Source organism: Pelophylax lessonae, assembly GCF_965119305.1.
Source record: "Pelophylax lessonae genome assembly, chromosome: 3".
Taxonomy (NCBI): domain Eukaryota; kingdom Metazoa; phylum Chordata; class Amphibia; order Anura; family Ranidae; genus Pelophylax; species Pelophylax lessonae.
The window spans coordinates 128,245,540-128,261,272 of record NC_138770.1 but is presented as its reverse complement, the minus strand read 5'-3'; the positions used below and the strand labels follow the sequence as shown (position 1 = coordinate 128,261,272).

The 15,733-nt window shown below is 43.5% G+C and overlaps 1 protein-coding gene across 1 annotated transcript in view; it reads right to left on the bottom strand.

Annotated features, from left to right (window-relative positions):
• Nucleotides 1-3,686: 3,686 nt before the first annotated feature.
• Nucleotides 3,687-15,733, bottom strand: part of TTC32 (tetratricopeptide repeat domain 32) — a 330,468-nt gene continuing 318,421 nt past the window's right edge. The window contains exon 4 of the transcript XR_014225042.1: nucleotides 3,687-3,703. The gene's annotated coding sequence lies outside the window, so the exon portion shown is untranslated. The remainder of the gene's footprint in view (nucleotides 3,704-15,733) is intronic.

Here is a 15,733-nt window from a genome sequence, read left to right as displayed (position 1 = left end):
AAAAAATACCAATGTTATATGAGAATATGAGAAAAGTTTAATGACAATACATATGTAGCACATGATCTCCCATCATGCAGTATAACTTACTGTAAAGTCCCTTGGGCTCTTCCACTGCAGTTCTTCCCCTACTGACTGGATGCAGACAGTTTCATTAAATCCAGCATAGACAGCTCAGTAAACACATAGGGAGCAGCTGCAGTGTGGTATCCTAATTTGCTCTCTTTAGCCAAGCACATGGCTACACATACAATAAATGTACAAACAGATAGTATCAGCAAAGGGCCTGATAGGAGTCCTGGTGGAATTGTGTACATATACCCATGCATACAGTATATTGTTATTTATAGATATACTTACGGATAAATGTTGCAGCAAAGTCCCATTACAGGGGCCCCTAAGGATGATGCAGCATCTGTCTTTGTGTCGGAGATCTGAAGACTAAGATCTGCGGGGATCAGGAGACCCTTCAGTTGTTACCCAACCAGCCTCAAATGCAGTCCTAGTTATTTAGCATTGTGCATGGGAGATACTAATAGGACAGAAATGCTCTATTTGTCATGAGGATTAAGCGTTATGCTCAAGAAGCTATGGGCAGCTAAAGTTAAACTTTTAGAACATAGAAATACTTGCATAATTGTCTCTTCTGACCTGGCATTAGTAGCATGGACAGGACATGTGTCTGAGACCTTCTCTCTCTCCACTTCCTGTTTCCCGGATCTTTTCCCAACAACCCCTGAGCCAGGAAGTGACATACATAATTATACATTATTGTGTGATACTAGCAGCTGATAGAGAGCAAGGGATCCCTACACATGTACAACATATTTATTTCAAACAAAAAAGCAAGTACACAAAAGAATATTAAAAAAATGTAAAAACAAGCGGGGCCGTTCTATAAATATGAGGTAATGCACTCATATTCAAAGTATCTAGGCACCTATTTCAAATTTTAGTATACATTGAAGAGGTACGAAAAATACATCCACTCTAATATATCCTTAATTCTAGAATAACCTATGGGAGCATGGCAGACTATAAGCTTATACAGTATAGCTGAGCTATATGGTTATGGATAAAATTGTAATATTTATGTTATTTAATTAATTCAATTATTATTTACAATTTTGTGTTGATAAAATAAATTATTTATTTATTTATTACCTATAATAAAGGGCCACAGCCTATTTAATCCTCAGGTTTGAGTCAACTGTGATTATTTATTGATGTTTATAAGTTCTGCCTATGATTCATGTACATTAGTAAACCATTTCCAACATATAGAAGAATATCTGCTCCTTCAAGAGTATTAAAAAGTATCAAAAGTGTTCATTAAAACAAAAGGTTGCAATAGGAGAAAATGTCCCCTTAATTAGTACAGTATCCAACTATTAGTAAAGACTGGCCAAGTACTGCAAATAAATACAAGAATATAGAATGTGTTTGCAACATAGGCACTATGTAAATCATCTAGGCCAGTGATGGCAAAACTTGGCACCCCAGATGTTTTGGAACTACATTTCCCATGATACTCATGCACTCTGCAGTGTTGTTGAGCATCATAAGAAATGTAATTCCAAACCACCTGGGGTGCCAAAGTTTGCCATTACTGATCTAGGTGGGCATCATCATGATCGAGTACACCATCTCCAATGGTTAATTCAAATGTCCAACGAGGCATTTATCGCATTGACAGAGTTTTTGGATTGTGTTGGAAATCAGTATATGTAGCTGTTCTGCACACCTTTGTACAAGCTAAGTTCGACTTGACTAACCCATCGTATTTGCATAATGTGTATATGTGTAGAATGCAATAACAATGTTCCATTTTAAGAGCATGGTGCCACCCAGTATTAGTGTTACTTAATAATCCTAAAGGGCATAAATACAGTATATCCACAATATAGATTCCCATGGACAAGGGGGCAGCACAATAGATGAGAAAACAGGCTTTAATATAGCTCACATCAATAAACAGGTGGACCCTGCAGGGCTTAATCAGACCTGGATTTTTATGTCTTGGATGATCCAACAGGGAGATTTCACTGCCATAGTGCTTAGGGGTCCTTTCACACAGGCTTTCTGCCCGGCAGACTCTGTTTTACTCAGCGGGGATCGATCCGCTGATCCCCGCTGAGCAGACGGATGACAGGTCCGTCTCCGCTCTGTGTGCAGAGACAGACCTGTAGGATCGCCACTTTCCTCTATGGGAGATCAGAGTATAACAGACCGCCTGTCCGTTTTCATCCGATCCTCCAGACGGATGGAAAACAGGAGACAGGATCGGATCGGATAGCGGTGGGTGTCAGCGGAGATGTCACCGCTGACATCCGCCGCTCCATAGGGATGCATGGAGCACCCGATCAGGTCCGCCTGAAAAAACTGACAGGTGGACCTGATCGGAAAGCCCGTGTGAAAGGGTCCTGAATGTTACTTTTTACCTGAGTGTTTTATAAACAAAAAATGTGTGTTGCGCTGTCTCATTAACCACTTTACTTAGCTTTCTTTTGGTAGTATTGGATCACCTCTGTGCTTTTCATTTCTTGCGATATTTATAAAAAAAGAGTGAAAATTTTGCAAAAAAATTTACATTTTCTACTTTGACCGTTAAAAAATATCCAATATATTCAATTTTTGTCATATATTTAGGCCAAAATGTATTTAGCTACATGTCTTTGACAAAAAAATTCTCAATGAGCGTATTTTTAACCGCTTTAAGACCGGAAGATTTTACCCCATTCCTGACCAGGCTATATTTTGCGATTCGGCACTGCGTTACTTTAATGGGCAATTGCTCGGCCTTTTGGCTAAGATCAAGTGTAGTATCTGTTCTTATCAGTTGGTATGGGCCTTAGCTAGTACCAGTATGACCGAAACCCGGAGCGCTCTGGGTATTGAGGTATGGGGAGTAGGTCATCTGGGAAAGCATGTGGGGCCCGCCGCCTTCTGATTCGAATGGGTTGAACTAGCCTAACCAGTTTGAAGGGGGCAGGAAAGCCGTTTCAGGGGGCCGGTGGAACTGCTCCCGGATGTAATGGGCTGAGGAACGGGATGGCGAGGGGAGGGCTTTCTCCTCCTGGGTTTTGATCTGGCCTTGTAAAAGGCCTGTCCCCAGTGGTAGGTAAGCTCTCTCTAAGCTGTCCAGGTTCTGATGTCTGCTGGTGGGGTTAGGCTACACTCGGTCTGGCCGGGGGCTGAGATTGAAAAAGCCCGTAGTGTAAGTGCCCCTGGGGTGGCAGCCCAGGGGTGCCTTAATTTCTCACTGGTGAGGGGCAGCTCGCTGTGAGTTTTTTCGGCACCTTGGTCACTGCACTATGCACACCTTTTTCGCACCTGCCTCTTGGGACAGGCCTTTTGGCTTGCACCAGAGGAATTTTTTATTCCGGCTGGAAGGCCTGCCTTGGTTCCTCACATGGCACCATTGCACTTTCCCCACTTCCCCTCCCCCACTTCTTTGTTTTGTCTGTCTTTTTCTTTGGAAGTCCGTCACCTGCACTGTCACCTTTGTTTTCTTTATTTGCACAGACTGGAGTGTGTGGGTCCTCGGGCCCAGCCTTAAGTCTTGGGAGGGGGTGGATATGGCCTTTTGGCTTAGTTCGCCCTCTCCCATGGGGTCTCCCTTCGGGGGAGCCCTACTTAGTACTCGGTGGGGGCTGTTTCGGCAGTCCCCCTGAAGAACGGGGTCGGTCTGGTTTCGGCCAGACTGACCATGAGTACCTTATGTCCCTGTCAGGAGTCTTGCGCCCCGGGGGATTGAGGTTTCGGGTCCTACCTCTTCGGAGGGAAGACCATACGTTGTCGCACACCCTGTGCTTTTTTGTGTTACTCACTTTGTGTGTGTGCACTTTTTTATGCACCGGGTGGAGCCTTTTGAGTGTGTTGCACACGCTACGGGCTTTAAAAAAAAAAAAAAAATTGCGCGGTCGCGCGACACTGTACCCAAATTAAATGTATGTCCTTTTCTTCCCCACAAATAGAGCTTTCTTTTGGTGGTATTTGATCACCTGTGCGATTTTTAATTTTTGAAAAAAAAAAAACAATATTTTTTACATGCTGATATATAACATTCCCAAAAAAAATGTATAAATCTAATTTTTTTTACATTTTAGGCCAATTTGTTTTCTGCTACATATTTTTGGTAAAAAAAACACAATAAGCGTATTTTGATTGGTTTGCGCAAAAGTTATTGCGTTTACTAACTACGGGAAAGATTTGTCATTTTTATTGTTTATTTTTTTTTTACTAGTAATGGCGGCGATCTGCGATCTTTTTTTGCGGGACTGCGACATTGCGGCGGACAGATCGGACCCCTAACTGACATTTTTGACACTTTTGGGGGTACCAGTGACATTACTAAAGTAATCAGTGCTATAAATATGCACTGTTACTGTAATAATGACACTGGCAGGGAAGGGTTTAACTTTATTGGTGATCAAGGGGTTAAATGTATGCCTCATGCTTACTGACGTGTATGGGGGGAGGGGATTGTGTGACACAGATATAGATCGCAGGTTCAGCTGTGCGTGCAAGCAACTTCTGCAATGCATAAGCAAACTGACCCAAAAGGTGATCTTGTTGATCGAGCCTGGTAACCAGCATGGGGAGCATAGGAGCACCTGCATCGTCAGGATTCATGGCCCTTGCTTACTGTCAGGGTGCCGGGAAACTAGACCACATAGGGATGCAAGTAAAATAAAGCAGTTTATTGGAGCAAACAACAAAAGAATGCATAGCAAGAGTGAGGAAGTGAGAGCAGGAACAAGCCAGGGTCAAGTCTAGAATCGGGTAGTAATCCAAGCCGGGGTCAAGTCCAGAAGCAGGTAGTTTACTGATGCCGAGTCGCCTGCCGATGCAGGGTCGAGAGCCAGGAGAGTCATCAGCCAAGCCAGGTCATACACGGAGGAACACAGAGAAAAAAAGACTGCCAGCAAAGGAGCACCTTGGAGCACAAACACAAGGGCAAGGACTGCAACCCATTAGGTGATAGATATAGTCAGGTGTGCAGCTTCATCACTGTGTGACACCCAGGCAGCAGGCAAGTGATGATGCAATCAAAGTCTATAAGAGGCAGCAGTCTGCACATGTCCAAGATGGCTGCCAACAGGAGGGCAAGGTGAGCTCTTGACACTGCCTCCGCCTCATGGTGGAACTGCCGGCATTCACAGCACCTCCACCAGCTCTATCATTTCAGCCTGCTGGACATAACCCACCTCTCTAGCTGAGCTCTGCAAGGTTTTTTTTTTTCATTAGGATACACGTGATTTTAACTCTTCAAATAAATGTGAATTCACTTTTTTATACACCCCTGTGTCTATCTAGTAAATTTTAACTGCACTTCTATGGTGGTGCTTCCCATACATTCTCTTTTTTACATAAGTATTCATAGCCTTTGCTCAATACTTTGTTGAAGCACCTTTGGCACCAGTTACAGCTTCAAGTCTTTTTTGAGTATGACGCTACAATCTTGGCACACCTATTTTTGGGCAGTTTCTCCCATTCTACCTCTCAAGCTCCATTAGGTTAAATGGAGAGCATCAAGGCACAGCCATTTGAAGATCTCTCCAGGGATGTTCAATCGGGTTCAAGTCTGGGATCTGGTTGGGCCACTCAAGGACATTCACATAGTTGTCTCATAGCCACTTCTTTTTTATATTGGCTGTGGGCTTAGGGTCATTGTCCTGTTGGAAGATAAACCTTTGCCTCAGTCTGAGGTACAGAGCGCTCTGGAGCAGGTTATCATCAAGGATGTCTATGTACATTTCTGTATTCATCTTTCCCTTGATCCTGACTAGTCTCCCAGGTCCTGCCACTGAGAAACATCCCCATAGCATGATGCTGCCACCACCATGCTTCACTGTAGCGATGGTATTGGCCAGGTGATGAGCGGTGCCTGGTTTCCTCCAGACACGATGCTTGCCATTCAGGCCAAAGAGTTTAATCTTTGTTTCATCAGACCAGAGAATTTTGTTTTTCATGGTCTGAGAGTCCTTCAGGTGCCTTTTGGTAAACTCCAGACGGGGTGTCATGTGCCTTTTACCAAGTGGCTTTTGTACAACCATTCTACCATATAGGCCTGATTGGTGGAGTGCTGCAGAGATGGTTGTTCTTCTGGAAGGTTCTTCTCTCCACATAGAAATGATGGAGCTCTGTCAGAGTGACCATTGGGTTCTTGGTCACCTCCCTGTCTAAGCCCCTTCTCCCTGATCGCTCACTTTGGCTAGGCGGCCCGCTCTAGGAAGGGTCCTGGTGGTTCCAAACTTCTTCCATTTATGGTTGATGAAGGCCACTGTGCTCATTGGGACCTTCAGTGCTGCAGAAATTTTTCTGTACCCTCCCTCAGATCTGTGTCTCAATACATTCCTGTCCCGGAGGTCTACAGACAATTCCTTGGACTTCATGGCTTGGTTTGTGCTCTGACATGCACTATTAACTTTGGGACCTTATATAGACAGGTGTGTGCTTATACAAATCATGTCCAATAAATTGAATTTACCACTGGTGGACTCCAATCAAGTTGTAGCAACATCTCAAGGATGATCAGTGGAAACAGGTTGCACCTGAGCCCAGTTTTGGGTGACATGGCAAAGGCTGTGAATAATTATGTACATGTGATTTTTTTTCCTTTTTTTATTTTTACATTTTCAAAGATTACAAACAAACTTCTTTCACATTGTCATTATAAGGTATTGTTTTTAGAATTTTGAGGGAAATAATGAATTGAATACATTTTTGGAATAAAGCTGTAACATAACAAAATGTGGAAAAAGTGAAGCGCTGTGAATACTTTGAGGCATCTTCTTCTTTCAGTAGACCAGTGTTAATTTTGGCAGCAAATTTCAATTTAGTTTTAGTCTTAGTCTTAGGACTAAAATGGCATTTTAGTTTTAGTCCCATTTTAGTCTTCTGCAAGTGTTTTAGTTTTAGTCGTATTTAGTCGACTAAAACTCCAGTACATTTTAGTCGACTAAAACATCTTACATTTTAGTCGACTAAAACTCATTTTAGTCATCTATAATGGAATGGGTGTAGTTCAATTGTAATTTGTAATGCATTATTTAAGCATTTCTCTACAATTTCCAAACTCAGTATATACTACTGCTGGTCCTGGAATGAAAAATCGAATATGTTATAATTTATGGTATTAAGCTTTGAGCATGCACTAGCACAGCACTACACCAGTGTTAATTTTGGCAGCAAATTTCAATTTAGTTTTAGTTATAGTCTTATGACTAAAATGCCATTTTAGTTTTAGTCATATTTTAGTCTTAAGACTAAAAAATGCCATTTTAGTTTTAGTCGTATTTTAGTCATCTGAATTGTTTTAGTTTTAGTCGTATTTTAGTCGACTAAAATTGTGTTCATTTAGTCGACGAAAACATTTTAGTCGGTTTTAGTCGACGAAATTAACACTGCAGTAGACTGACCCTAAAAACTGAGGCTAAATGTGAGGTTAAGTGTTACGATAGCAGTAACTTTGGGGCTTAGTATGTGTTGTTGCTGTCTCATTGCTTACATTGAGACTTAAGGCCCGTACACACGAGTGGAAATTCGGCCGGGAATTTTCGTCCGACGCCCGATCTGCCGGGCTTGTTAGTATGATGCTTCCGACAACCGACTCCGACTTCTTTACTTTGTATATTCATTACTGGGTTTTGCATTTTGGCTGGAGTTCCCTTTAAAGCTATTATAAACAAACTTCATTAAACATCAATTTTTCTTTACATCTTAAAGAAACCTGACACTACCAGGTGGAGGGCTTGAGGTAGTCAGTATGAAATGTATCAGATTATATAGAGGTAACGGGATCCTTGTATGTTACCAAGTAGCTATTTTAATTGTTCTGAATTCTAACCTTGCTTCAACTCCTTCCAGCCTCCAGATGGTCATAAACAGTGAGGGAAAGGCATCAGTCACTATTTCTTAAATAAATACCCACTCCCTCTCTCATGGAAATATGAACCAGGAAATGAATAAATGGATATTTTATTTTTGCTTCCATTACTCATGTGATGAAATTCCCGTTCTGACCCTGATTTACGTGGCATCGGGCTATGCATATCTTTTGTTAGCATTGTGCTATGCGATTTTCTGTTCACTATTCCAAGAAAGAACGCACAAACTGGATGGGTGTTCTAGAACCAAAGCTAATGGGCTGAAGCGGGCTGTGACAAAGCAGGAAGATGAAGTGTGATATTCTGCTCCAGGCTCAGCCTATATATTGCTCTTCAATGTATTTCTCCTCATACTGATTTCTGAAAACTTCAAACACAATAGGCAAGCTTATTTGATGTGGCAAAGGGCTCTGAGTAAAGTACAGCGAGTAAAGTAGATATCCATTCAGAATGTTTTTTCTACTGACCTGAAGTGGATGAAAAGCTTAACTATCTGTTCTTAATGCATCGCTACCCCCGCAGGAGCTGCTGGGTTCTTGTTCCTCCTATTCCTGCACATGTATGAAAAGAGATGAAGATCCTAGTCTATACTCCGTCCGGAATAAACAATCTCTATGGATCAGTGGCAAAGTGCTTTACAAAATAGGAGCTCTCAGTCCCCTTTAGTGAAATAGCACAAAGTTCCAACTGTATGCAGGTATATCGCATCTTTTCAGCAGGACCACACTCCATTTTGACACTTGCAGACACTACCAACCCACCTGGCTGCTCTGAAGAACTCCCCAGGACAAGGCATCAGAATTTAGCACAATGCTGTCCTTAGAAAGTATGCTAAGTCTGGCAGTCTTTTCCCTTGTATGCCTCTGGGTGTGCTGCGGTACTCACACTGTCATTTTCTCCCCACTGCACTAGGCAAGACTCCTGTTCAGGCCTCCAACTGATCAGATCTCCACATGCCAGCCTGGATTTCCAAAGGTAATGGAGATTCCTCTCTTAGGCTTCCTCTCCTTCCTTTCCTCAGCTGCCACCTTGGTGCCCCAGCCCCATGGTCCCTTCCCATGCCACACAACAGCACCCTCAGCACTCCATCTTCCATCTGACTCCCCTGCTGGCCAGGTTTCACCATATTTAAGGGCTGATCCAGCCAGCCTTCCAGGCCCCCTGCCTTGGGATTGCCCAGATTCCCTCAAGTATGCAGACCAGGACCTCCTGCCCCCCCCACCCACTAACTTCCAGAAGCTTCTTCGAGCTTCTAGATCCAGGGGGAGGTACCAGAGACCTGCCCTGTTGAGCCATCCAGCCTGACCTGCAGTAATCTGACCTAATTACAGACTCATGAGTCATACCAAATACATTTACCTACACTAGAGGGTGCCACATTAACAACGTTCCATTCCCTCCTCCTACCTACTACCTATCTTGCCTAACCTGTACAAAAAATATGCATGTATTTACCTATTTTTATTCCACTCTATGCCAGTCACATGATCCTGCAGCTCTGGCTCCCCTTTTTCAGTAAATGGCTGCTACAGGGGAGAGCTGGAAGCACTGACAGTGGCTGGGCCATGGGAGCCTATGGGTGATGCCAAAACTCCTAGAATTCCCAGTGCTTGTCGAGTGCTCCCTAATCTGGAGTAGCAGGATCACTTGACCAGACCAGAGCGGATTCAAAATAGGGAAGTACACACATATTTTTGTTTACAGGTTAGGCAGGATGGGTACGAGGGGCGAGGGACATTTTTAAGAATAGTTAGGCTGAGGCTTTTCTTCCACTTTAAAGCAGAACTTGGATCAGCCTTTAAAAATAAAAATAAATATTTTGAAGGTTTCAATGCCTATATGGTTTAGGGAGTGTAAAGTGGAAGAATAATTACCTTTTTCCTTTCTCCCTTAATATCCAGTGCTGTCCTTGGCTTTCTGAATGTGTGCAAATCCTTAACAAACAACAAACTCTTATGTATTTTACGTGATGACGTCAGCGAGGGGGTGATCATGTGATCAGTGAAGAGGAGCAGCCGGGAGGAAGCCTACAAAAGCAATAAATAAGGTAAGCAATCCTGTTCTTCACTCCTCCCCCAAAACTAAACAAACATACTATCCGGGGGTGGGGGTTGCGTAATACCTTTAACTTAAAGTGGATAATAAAGCTTTACTTTTTTTTAAATTTTACCTGCTAAGGTGAAGACTTCCAATACATGCTGTCTCATAAATAAAAATCCATATTTCCTCCTGATTCAGCAGGGTGGCTTATTTCCCTTACAGGGTCCTATTAAGCCCCCCTTGCTCGCTCCTGGATGGGACTAAAGATAGATGTCCTATATTGTGTGGGTCATCTTAGATACACAACCTAATGTGATAGCCATTGCCCTTTGCCTGCCTTCTACCTCATCAAAGCTAACTGAGGGACAGCTTCAGGAGACTGTACTGTCCGTTATGACCTGTTACACAGTCACTATGCTGCCCAAAAGGAAATTCAGGGAAACTGTGCTGAGAGACCTGAAGCTGGTGAATGACCTAAGGCTAGGTTAACATTTCTATTTTCATTAATTTTTAACATGTTTTTCAATGCTTGTTTTGCATGTGCTGACGTGTGTTCTTAAGGCATTTTCATGAATCATATGTTTTTCATGTTGACCAATAAAAAAAATTCAGGTTTGTTACCAGGGTTTGAAAACACCTGGAAACACACGCAGAATGCATTTTCATAAAATTAGTTCCCGTTTTACAGGGCCTTTGCACACAGCACAAGAAGGGAGACATACACTATATTACCAAAAGTATTGGGACGCCTGCCTTTACACACACACATGAACTTTAATAGCAGCCCAGTCTTAGTCCATAGGGTTCAATTTAGGGTTCCTCCCCCCCCCCCCCAAACTTGCTCATCCATGTCTTTATAGACCTTGCTTTGTATACTGGTGCGCAGTCATGTTGGAACAGGAAGGTCCAACCCCAAACTGTTCCCACAAAGTTGGGAGTATGAAATTGTCCAAAGGGTCTTGGTATGCTAATGCCTCAAGAGTTCCCTTCACTGGGACTAAGGGGCCAAGCCTAACCCCTGAAAAACAAACCTACACCATAATCCCTCCTCCACCAAATTATTTGGATCATTTCCCAAAGCAAGGTCCATAACATGGATTAGCAGGTTTGGGGTGGAAGAACTTGACTGGCCTGCCTGACCTCAACCCAATAAAACACCTTTGGGATGAATTAGAGTGGAGAATGCAAGCCATGCCTTCTCGTCCACATCAGTGCCTTACCTCACAAATGTGCTTCTGGAAGAATGGTAAAACATTCCCATAGACACACTCCTAAACCTTGTGAATAGCCTTCCTAGAAGAGTTGAAGTTGTTATAGCTGCAAAGGGTGGGCCAACTCAACATTGAATCCTACAGCTTAAGACTGGGATGCCATTAAACTTTGTGATCATGTAAAGGCAGGTGTCCCCATACTTTTTTGGTAATACAGCGTAACTTAGTTTTGTTACAGATTAGGATTACAGCAGCTATGAGTAAAAGCAGACTGATGAGGTTATCGCTCACTCTGTATTCCTGCTATCAGCATGATTCTTCTCAGCTGTGTACATGGAGTATGCCAAACTACTGTAGATCCCAATGCTGCCCGTACCTCTACCAGTACCTCTCTCAGCCTGGGTGCTGCTGTGCAGGGGGTGCCAAGTAAAATTCAGACACTTATACAAGTTGCATTAAAATTTATTTTAAATGCAAAAAAAACAAGCATTAGTATTTACCTTGACATCAACCTTGTACAATCCAATGGGCTCTAGAGCTCAGATTGGAACAGGGGAAAGCAGCATGAGGAGCCAATAATCTGTGTTGTTGAGGAGCCAATAATCTGTGTTGTAGTGGCTATGTGCTAACGAGGGGTATGCTGATTGTAGAAAAGGAAAGAGTGACAAAGAAATTAGTTCCTCATTTTCCTTTTACTGTCCAGTCACAACCTGGGTCCAGCACCCAGTCTAGGAGCTGAAACAATCTAGTGCTGTGGATCGCTATTAGAAGTGATCAATTGCTGTTGAGTTACATGGAGAGGTCTTTGTCAGGTCTCCACATGAACACAGGGATATTCCGATTTTTCCGCAGCCACATTTTTTCCCTGCATGTGTCTCAATGTAGCAAAAAAAGGGGAATACAGCTCTCCTAAAGTAAAACACATAAGTTCAATTTGAGTTTTACCATTTCAATGTGTTAAAAAAAAGCCTCACTTATGTGATATTTTAATGAGCAGACCAGATTATATTTTGGGGTAAATTATCTAGGGGTGTGGAAATTCTGTAAATGTTGTTTTGGAAAAATTACAGGAAAATGCATAGCATTTGAAGAAGAAGATTTGATATTTCATATTTCTCAGTGTCCTGGCACTGTTATACCTTGTAATAGTTACAGCCTCATTCAATTATGGTCATAGAACATTCCAATGAGCCCATCTCACTGGCGGAAAGTTCAACCACACATCTCTAGGGTTCCACCAAAACATATGAACCTTATAACAATGTTATCCTTAATAATGCTTACATGCCTGTTTTCTTTCACAGTTTGTTTGGTCCCTGTTTGGCAGATGCAGGACGGTGTGTTCAGTATCCACCCATTTTCTCATCTCTGTTACCAGTTATACCTACGTCTGACTATGCCAACTAGAATTTTCTCACTGTAAACCTGTCACAAACTGGGGTATTTCAACCAGAGCAGAAGATGAAAAAATGCCTAAAGGGTGCCCTTCAGTGAAAACCACATGTTAAAATGATCAGCAGATCCAGAGACATTGGCTATTGATTTTTTTAGTTTTATTATCCCAACTGTTCATGTGAATGTTGAGATTTACCTCAACCCCCCTGCTTTTTGTGCCTTTGCATTGTTCCTTTAAAGGACATATAAAACCAAAGAATTGACTTTCTTTGTTTGGCCCTTTTTGGTCTGTTATTTATATAAAAGCATTTTAATACATCTGTTTGATATATTAAAAAAAAAAAAACTTGTTGATGTAGCACTGTCCCCATAGGGCCTGCTGTAAGATGACTTCTCAGGCATCCTCTGATTACCAGCACACAGTCACTTGAGGTACAGTTCACACATCCCTTCTTACTCCTGATAACTCGTCACTCAATAAACAGTGCATGAGTATTGGTTTTTAGTATTGGATGGATGGAACTTGGATGGGAGAAGGGAATAGTGGGATATTCCAACTGTAACTATTTTTTTTTTTTTTTTAAAACAGTGAGGTTTATTGAAATTTTTGGTACAATACAAAAATAAACCGTGCATTGAAACTGCAATCAGGTTCATAACACATTGGGGTACAAAAATACAAATATACAAAATGATCATCACCGAAAAACAGAACAGACATAGTGAAAACAAAGCAGTAGTCAGTGGCTCTCCGTCGATCCAACACTCGAACAGAAAATATTGGTGTACCAGGGGTGGTCAACGTAAAGTAGTTACCCACTGCATTACCGAGCCGTATCAGGACACTGCACCCATTTGTCCCAGATCTTGTTGAACTTCCGAGGGCACCCCCTATGTTTATATAAAAGTTTATGAAATGGGATGACACTATTAACTTCCTTAATCCACAAACCTAGAGTAGGAGGAGTAGGTCTCATCCACCTCCTGGCTATCAGTTTACGTACTATAAACAAAGTTTCCTGAAGAAATATGACAGTGGATTTGGGCATCTCTCCATCTGGGTAAACCCCCAGGAGACACTCCTTAGGGGAGAGTTGCAGAGGAGACCCCATCTTGTCATGCAGGAATGTGACCACCTGTTGCCATAGAGTCTGTAATTGGGGACAGCTCCACAGGAGATGAAAGAAGGAGGCGTCAGGGTCTCCACACATAGGACAAGAAGGGACCAAGTCTGGGTGATATTTGGACAGTCTAAGTGGGGTGAGATAAGCCTGGTGTATTATAAAGGTCTGAGTTAGGCGATCCGACAGTTTTGGCGACACTCTGCGGCACGTCTCCAGGGCATCCTCCCATTCCTCATCCTCCATGGCCCCCACACTGCGCTCCCAGCGGGTCTTAAGTGCAAAAGCCAAGGTGGTCGAGGAAGGTGTGTGAAGTTCAGAGTAGAACATGGAAATAAGGTGACTGGGTTCTGTACTTTTAACAATCTCAAGGGTGGTAACCGATTCTAGCTCAGGAGGGCCGTCAGGGAATTGAGATCTATAGGCATGGGAGAGCTGTAAGTATCTGTAGTGCATGGGGCCCTGGATCGCAAACTGATCCTGCAAGGCCTCGTAAGACCGCAGACCAGTGGCCGTGGAGATATGGCTAAGGAGAAGAATACCCCTCCCGCTCCATATCGACAGGTCAGGGATGGAAAGGAACTCGCGTAATGCGCTATTATGCCACAGAGGGGTGAATGTGTGAAATGGAGGGCACCGAAGCCTGGACGCTACCACCTCCCAGATCCGACAATAGTGGTATAGAAGAGATCTGGGGCACAAGGGCTCCGGCGAGCCCCTGACACCCCTAAGGATAACTAGGAGGGGGTCCCCGAGGGGATGAGCCCACCCAGGGCAGAGCAGGGTCAAAAAGCGTTCTCTATCCGTTTTATCTATGTGAAAGAACTGGGACAACTGAGCTGCCAGATAGTACAGATTAAAATCCGGCAGGGCCAATCCCCCCAGATTTGTAGGATTCTTGAGTTTGCGCCAGGAGATCTTGTGTCGGTTAGCACCCCAAACAAAGGTCTTGAGGAGTGATTCCATCTGCTTAAACAGCTTGAGTGGCAGGTAAATAGGAGAGTGCCATACAACATAAAGTATTTTGGGAAGGAGAATCATTTTAATTAAATTGACTCTACCCATCACCCCCAGAGGTAATTTGGACCATACTTGAATTTTAGCCTTAAGCAGAGGGAACAGGGGTTGAACGTTATCCGGGACATAATCTGCTGAGTTAGCTGTCACTTGAATCCCTAAGTATTTAATGCGGGATACACATTGTAGGGCCGGGTTTGCGGGGGCAATTGCCTGCGGGCTCTCGTCAAGCGGGAGAATTTGTGACTTATCCCAGTTTATCTGAAAACCGGAGAATCGTCCATATCGTTCAATTAAAGAAAGGGCCGTGAGTAGGGATTCTCGAGAGTCTTCCAAATATAACAAAGTGTCATCTGCATACATGCTGATCTTCTCCTCCAGCGGTCCCTTACGTAGGCCTCGAATCCCGGGATGTGCTCTAATGGCCATCGCCAGAGGTTCCGCGGCCAGGGCATACAGCAGGGGGGAGAGGGGGCACCCCTGTCGAGTGCCACGGGATAAAGGGAAGGCGGTCGACTGCCAGCCATTTGCCAGGACCCTAGCTACCGGGGCGCTATATAGAAGTTTGACCCACTTAATAAAATTAGGTCCAAAGCCGTATCGGTCCAGACAGGTCCACAGAAACGGCCACTCTACCGAGTCAAATGCTTTAGCCGTGTCCAATGAGACCACCACCCTGCCACCCATTCCGTCGTGCTGTGCCTGGAGATTCATAAATAACCGGCGAAGGTTAAATGAGGTGTTCCTCCCAGGCATGAACCCGGCCTGGTCCGAGTGTATGAGTGAAAGGATCACCTTGTTAAGGCGGAGGGATAAAATTTTCGCAAGGATTTTAGTGTCTACTGGGAGCAAAGAGATGGGACGGTAAGACTCTGGGGCGTGTACATCCTTGCCCGGCTTGGGAATGAGCACAATCAGCGCCTCCCGCATAGAAGGGGGAAGGGTTGCATCTTTGAATAGAGATTGAAACAAAGCCAATAATTTAGGAGAAAGGAGTTCCGAATATTGGGAGAAAAATTCAATCGGGAGGCCGTCTAGGCCGGGGGCCTTAGATCTA